Consider the following 8,336-nt stretch of genomic DNA (forward strand, 5'->3'; position numbering starts at 1 on the left):
AAAAAAAAAAAAAAAAAGCCTTCAAAATACAGTATAAAAATACATGCCCTGCTAGGTGCAAAGACATACTTTCAATTTAAAAATTCATCCTACTTTTCATTTATATGGTAATTGTGTTAGTTACTTTTCTTGTTTCTGTGACAAAACACCTGACATTCAAAATGAAAACAGGACAGGTTTATAGAGCTCACAGTTTGTAGAGGTTTCAGTCCATAATTGGCTGGCTTCAAACCACAGTGGATGGGCAGAGGGGCATTCCAGGGGAGAACCAGTTCGTTGCAAGCCAAAGACAGCAAAAGCAAGCCATGGACCTTAATAGCATCTTTCTCCCACTTTTATCTAGGCTATTCAGAGCAGACAGTACTTAACCCTTGATTCTAGTGTTCTTGAGCCTAGCATTATACCTTGAATCAATTCCAGCATCGCACACTCTAGAGCCAGCCACTTCTGAGAAAGCCCCACCTATGACCACGTGAGACTTGGGGAGATAGCTAGACACAAGCCATGACAGTAATGAACCAAATGGTACCATGAACAGGTTTGTTGCTCCCATCTCCCGAACTAATAAGAATATGACATTTGACACTTTAGCAGTTTCGAATTGATGTTCCATTTTCTAGTAGAGCATAATTTAAACACATAGGAACTGCATGCAAGAACAGAGCAGAAATTCCCAATGAAATGTTGCAGTTTCATAACAGAGAAGTACAACCTTTAGATTTCAGAAGAATATAACATTGGCCTCATATATGGCAAGGAAAAAAAAACTGGTACTGCTGATGTCAACACGGCATCATTATGGAAAATTTGACAGAGAAACCTGGATAAAACTGAAGCCTGTGATGGGAACTCTACAACACAACCAATGATGGAGTAGACATTCCTGGTGTTATGCAGCAACTATGATGTCACTCAAAACACAAAGCATTGGCCAAATGGTTTTACTAAATCCTAAACAAGTGTGTCATGAATAGTTAGAAAATTTACCAAAAAAAAACAAGTACAAATTATCGTGGAGACATTTTCTTAGAGGATTGGGACTGGAACTCATAAGAGATAATTTACAATGGAGGAAGAGTAAAATGTTTTTGCCAAGGGAACTATGCAAAAAAATTATGCAGCACATTGGTGAGCTCACAGATGAACAGACAGGTTCAACATCATATAGACCTACTACAACAACAGGAAAAGCAAACGGTTGTCAGTTGTGCCATACAAAAAAGGAAAGGAAGACAAATCATATGTGTTGTCAGTGTAAATGATAGGTGAGCATGGAACATAGTTTTCGTATGTAAGGACTACCTTGGATGTGATAGCTGAATTTAGATATTTTTTTGTGTAGACTTTTGTTTGATTTACATTGTAGTTCATACAAATATTTGTTCTTGATGATATCTTTTAGGTTTTTTAAGCAGATTCACAGTTGTGAAAATGTTAATGTTATTCTTAGCATTCACTACATATTTGATATTTTGTTTTACTAATCACTTGAATTTCCCGCTAAAGTGCACATTGTATAATCTACTAAGAAGCTCCTGAAAAAACACCAAGACCAGCAAGATGTCAAGTGTGTCCTACAGAAAGACAAGAATGCTGAGCACACGTTCTGTCAGTGTAAGCAACATGTGTATATGGAACGTGCTGTTGTCATGTATGAAGACCGCCTTAGGTGTGATGATTGAAGTAAAGATAGTTTTTGTTGTAGGGTTCTATTGGCATTTTCACTGTAGTTCATATAGGAATCTATTTCTGTTACTTTTTAGACTTTATAAACCAAACAACAGTCAAAGTTGAAAAATTTAATGCTTTCTTTTACTCAATAGATATTAAGAATTTCATACTTTATTTTTTATATTTTTCTTGTTAAATACCCATTGTTTAATATAATAAAACTCATTAAATGAATAATTCATTAATTCATTAATAGAAATACTTCTAAAGAATAGACATGGGTTTTGTTCAACCTTTAGTATGTTCCTATAACACAAAATTGCCATGATGCACTTAATAGACTTATCAACTCATTGCTTTTTTTATTTTTCTGCAATTACTGAAACTTAGGAAATAAACTTTCTGTCTCTATAGTGAGGCAGAAGAAACATTAGGTTAATATTAAAGTTATAATGAATTTCAACAGTTTTTTCTTTCTATAAATACTATTTATTTTTCTGCAAAATTTAGTGGTGTTATTTTTTAGATCTTAACATAAATATTAAATTGATTTTCCCAGCTATGCTTTTGCTGGCTTTCCTTCTACCATGCTGATCTATCATAAATGGATTTGTTAAAGACAAACACAAAGAAATTCATAAGATCGTAGAATTCAGTAATATATGTGATGCTTTCTTGATGTAGTGGTCATTGGCTTAAGTCCACAAACTGTTACCAAAGCCTTGAAAATATGCTTATGAATATTGTACTTCCTAATAATAAAATACATTGTTATTAAAGTTTTATTGGCTTAGAAATAATTTTAGTAAGTGGACTTTGAAGAAATTTGTGGAAAAGATGAAAACTGTATATTTCACTACCTTAAAGAATATTGTATTGACATATCTATATATTGCTTTTCAACTGTTTTTAAGGCAAGCCCTTTAAAATAGTTGTGATGAGACTGTAATTGTGCAGAAGTAATTTAGTTTTATAAATATTTTCTACTTACACATCTCTATAAGAACAAAATTCAGGAGTTATATGGCATTCTATTATGGAGATTAATTATAGATTAGTTAACACAGATTGTTTTCCATTTCTAAACATTGTTTTTTTGTTGTTGTTTTGTTTTTTTGTTTGGTACTGGGGCTTGAACTCGGGTCCTTGTGCTTGCAAGGCAGGCCACGGAAACGCTGAGCTAAATCCCCGACTCTAAACATTGTTAACATTACTGGAATGATCTTTTAAAAAATATGTAATAATTATGATTGTCTAACATATGCATAATACAAAAATAATTAAATCCCAGATCAAAGAAAATCATCGCTTTAAGATTGTTGATATATATATATGTGCCATATATATGTGCCAAAATTCTTCCTTAAAGTGTTAAATTTATAATACTGTAAGAATGTACAAGTATACACTTCAAGGTAGCTTTTAACTTACATGAATGGTCAGTCATTTCTTTTAATTCTGCATGAAAAATCCCTATATCCCTGCTAGTGAGTTTTCATAGCAAAGAAAACATTGCCATTTTCCTGGTATCTCTGTTTTACTTTATTTACATTTTGGGTTTCTCATATAAGAGAAACCATGTGATATTCAAGCTTGTGTGTCTGGTTTATTTGACTTAACATTATGGTTTCATGGTTCATCAGTAACAAAGCAAATTTCAGTTTATCACCCTCACAATGTGCTCACTCAGCTCTGCATTATTAGGAACTACGATAGTGTACCCAAACTGGTCTGGGCTTGTTGATGGACTGATTTGTTTAAAATAAAATGAAACAAGCAAGACAAACCCTTCCAATTAAATCATGCATGATTTAACTTGATGAAGCCATTTACCTGGGAAATTAACAAATTTTTGTTAAGACACTACTGCATCTCTTCAAAACGCTGAAGAGTCAAAGTGCTATCAAAATGAACTTTCAAAAGCAGAATGTTTAATTTCCTGAATTTCCCTCAATTTAGATTTCATTTGTATTCTGCCGTGATTGACCTGATGTTACACAGTTTGGGTAGGATTATCACATAAAGCATACTGCGTTTTTCTTAGGGCATTATTTGATCTGAGTATTATGACCATTTATAATGACATGTCAAGTTTAATGGATTAAAAATGCCAAGCACATTAGTAAAGTACAGTTCTGAGAGTATCTGTGGATGACTGACATGCAGGTCAGCAAACGGAGGGAGGAAGAGCCACACCAGATGTGGGTGGCACCAACAAATAAGCTTACAGGTTACATGGAATAAAAAAAGGAAAGAAGTCGGAAGTGTACCCATTTACAAAATACCAGTTTTTGCCACTGCCTCTGCACATTGGTTTCCATTTTTTCAGTATTCCGACACAGACTCACTCCAGCAACTTTCCAGTAAACTTCCAGGCTTTCAAGCATGGACTGCCACTCTATCCTTAATCCCTCCTTTCTGTGGCTTCCCTCTTCTTGGGCTGAGCAGCTACTGGATTTTTTTGGTTCTTCTGCATGTGGATGGACATTGTGAACTCTGCTGGCTCTGATAATACAAAACTATCAAAAAATCCCCTTGCATAATGTTATATAATTTTTTTTTTATTTATCTTGTTCTTCTAGGGAACCTTAAGTAATACAGATATAACATCAGTATGTTTCATTACCAATGATTTTGACCTTTATAGCTTAAGGTGATCTCCACTGGGTTTCTTCACTGCAAAATTGCTGTTTTCTCCTTGTAGTTATCAGCAGAAATTCTTCAATATTATGAAAATCTTTCTCAAAGTTTTACTGTCTGATACTTGCATCTATACGTGAATTTTTCTGAAATACTTATTACTGTGTCATTTATAAAATGGTGATTTTCTGTTTTTGTTTTGTATTTATTCATTGAGATTCTAGAATAATATACACCAGTCCCTTCTTTTGTTTGTTTAATAGATACATTCATTTACATCATTATTGGCTTGTGAATATTTATTATATTTTTGGAGTTACAATTCAATATTATTTTATTCTTGCTCAGATTCTTTCATCTTTGGTCAAGAGGAGCTCTTTTTCACTGAACGATATCTACCTTCTACATGTAAGTAAGACTTTCCCATCTTTTTTTTTTTGCACATGAGCATAATTTCAGATAGCATAAAAATTTTCAGGTCAATCTTATATATTCCTTGACCCAGCTATGAAATCAACCCATTTTCTAAGAAACTCTTTGGCATCAATGAACAATTTTAGAAATCGAGATGTTATTATTATTTTTAGTGTACCATTGCCTTCTGACTCAGTGAATACAGCTAGGAAATCTAAATATGTAAATTAAGCCTAAGCATATGCACATAAATATATCTGTACTTCTGTATCTCTTGTGAATTTACACTGACTGCACCACCACAGGGTTTATTTTAGGAGTATTTAACTCTAGTTTCCAGTGTATTTCACAGCCAAAGTCCTTCAAGAGAAAACAAGAACGTGATCAGAGTTACTCAACTATAGACAAAGTTTTAGTTGACAGAATAAAACATTTCACTGTACCCCACACACATACCATTAATACTAATTAAAAATAAAATTAGAGCCAGGGATTTACTTCAGTGGTTCTGCCTCCTGCCTTGCAAGTGCAAGGTCCTGAGTTTGATTCCCAGTACAAAATATACATATATATAACTTTTAAAAAGCACAATAGCAATATGCTCAACAAATAATTTGTGGTTGATTTTCTCAGGAAATATCTGTAGAAATGTTAGACCTTTAGTTACTAGACGTTCCAGTATTTACCCAGTATGTAAGAAGTCTCTTTGATAATAATGACATGTGGAAAATTTCTTGGATACCTTACATGTAATAAGGCATGTTAAATTTTAAGAACATTTTCTTGTTTGTGTCTATTTCTGGACAGTTATAAAGTAAGTATTCTGTCCTTTTATGGCAGCATATTTAAAAGAAAGCAAGTTGTTATTGTTACAAATTGACTTGTTATTAATACTAACCTAGCGATGGTGGAGTTGTTATTAATAAAATCACAACTGAGTCTTAGTAGAGATCACCATTTTCACAATATTCATAGAAATGCCTTTCTCTTTTATGTCAAGGAAACAATTTACTTGGAGATTAGTTTAATATTAAATACACTGCATAAAACGATTTTAGAAAGCTCTAATTAATGTTGATTCTGCAATAGGATCATGATTTGGCCATCTGAGAAATGAGTCAATGTGAACATTCTATAGCTCTTCACTTTTAAGATCAAATGAATGAAGTGCATATATGTTAGAAAACTTCTGTTATTTTGCTGTGGCCTAGAATACGTGTTCTGAGAAGTACTATAGATCATTTTTTGTCACTAAATTATGATCATCCCTTTCTTAGTATGAAGTAAAAAAAGTTTTTAACAATATGATTTTAAAAGAGAAGCAGGAAAAGAAATAAATATTCACATTCACTAAATTAAGGCATTCTACATGGATTTTTATATAAGGAACCAAATGAACAAAGCCCTTCTAAAAATTGTAAAAGCAGTAATTACATATGTAAATATATATTGAAATTATATGCCTATTTCTTTTACTTGGAATATTCTAAGACGAATTTGTGTTATGTTTTTCAAAAATTGCTTGTTGCTTTACTGATTTGAAGATTTTTAGTATAATTCAAGAAAAACCTATTTTTTCTGCTTAATATAAGATTTATCTTTAGTTTCAACACTTATTTGATTCTACTTTAAAACATTTTTTCAAGCTTAAGTAAATACAAATGCATGGATATGGTGTGAAGTACATGAAAATTCATTGGTAATGCAGTCATAATGAAAAATGCAATGACACACTCTAACTATGCTATTACATAGAACCACATTAGAAAAATCAGTCTGGTTAGGAAGCTGTCTGCAACTAAGATGAGGTAAGTGATGAACATGCCTCAACTCCACATTGGCTCTCTTTTCTTTTTGTAGTTCTGGGAATAAAATCTGGGGTCTCATTCATGCTAAGCAAGCACTCACCCCAGACATAGATCACCTTTTAAGTTCTTCACAGGCTATTAGGAAAACAGCAATCATTAATTGGACAACAAAATGACTCAAAAAGATAATACAAGCGCTATATATACACTTTATATATTTATAATTATATATGTGTACCCTTACTTCCAAAACGTTTCTAGTGCACTATGCTCTACTAATGATAAACATACTAGGAGTCTGTTCATTTCTAAAAGAAAAACTAATGAAGTTTGTGTTTGCATAAAGACTAAATTCCAGAGGGAGATCAGGCAGTAAGCAAACAGAAACTAAATTAACAATGTAATAACAGATACTAAAGTTATGTAAAGTAAATTTTAATATAATGGTAAAAAGAGCTGGAGACTGATTTCTTCTTTAATTTCCTCTGTGACCCATTGGTTGTTCAGAAGTGTGTTGTTCAGTTTCCATGTGTTTATGAAATTCTTGTGGTTTCTTTTGCTATTGATCTCCAATTTCATCCCACTGTGGTTTGATAATATACAGGGGTAACTTCCATTCCTTTGCACTTATTTAAACATGTTCTATGATCTAGTATGTGGTCTAATTTGGAGAACAACCCATATGCAGCTAAAAAGAATGTGTAGTCTGATTTTGTGGGGATAGATCACTCTGTAAGCATTTGTTAAGTACCTTTGTTCAAGAGTTTGGTTGAGTTCCAGTATTTCATTATTTTCTGTCTAGTTGATCTATCTATTTGTGACAGTGGGGTATTGAGGTCCCCATTATTATTGTATTAGTGCTTATTTGATTTTTCATATCCATTATTATTTGTTTTATATAGTTGGGTGCACTAGTGTTTGGTGCATGTATATTTATGACTGTCATCTCTTCCTCTTGGATTGTTCCCTTCACAAGGAAGTAGTGTACTTTTTTGTCTCTCTTAATCAGTGTTGGTTTGAAATCCATTTGATCTGCAAATAGGTTAGCTACTCCTGCTTTTTGTCAGATTCCTATCACAAGGAATATTATTTCCCACACTTTAACTTTCAGTCTGTGAGTTTCTGTTTGAATTAAGTATGTTTCTAATATGCAACATACTGTTGGATCTTGCTTTTTGACCCATTATGCCACTCTCTTTCTTTTGATTGGTGAATTGAAACCATTCACATTGATGATTATGACTTAAAAAAATCAGACCTCCCAAATTTAAAGACCCAATCCAAAAATGGGCATCTGAGATGAACAAAATGTAGAAATAACAAATAAACATATGAAAATGATCAACCTCACTGTTCATTTGAGAGATGCAGGTGAAAATAATGCTGAGATTCCACCTCACCCCAGAAAGAGTGGCTGCTGTCAAAAAATCAACCAATAAAAAAAAAAAAATCAACCAATAACAAATGCTGGTGGAGCTGTGGGAGAGAAAGGAACACTTCTCCACTGTTGGTGGGAGTGCAGACTGGTGAAACCACTGTGAAAATCATTATGGAAATATCTCAAAAACTAGGATTAGAGGATGCTTTAATCCAGCTATTCCCCTGCTGGTTATCTTCCCAAAAGAATTAGAATCATGCCAGAGCTTTAGATGTGCACCCATGTTCACAGTGACACAGTTTGCAACAGCTAAAATTGGATAAAGAAAGTGTGTGTTTTTTTTTTAATAAAATGAAGTAATATTCAGCCGTAGAGAATGAGAAACTGGAGACATTTATAGCTAAGTGGATGCACATTGAAGCCAT

This window comes from Fukomys damarensis, unplaced genomic scaffold (assembly GCF_012274545.1).
Source record: "Fukomys damarensis isolate Sample0158 unplaced genomic scaffold, DMR_v1.0_HiC HiC_scaffold_14, whole genome shotgun sequence".
NCBI classification, from domain to species: Eukaryota; Metazoa; Chordata; class Mammalia; order Rodentia; family Bathyergidae; genus Fukomys; species Fukomys damarensis.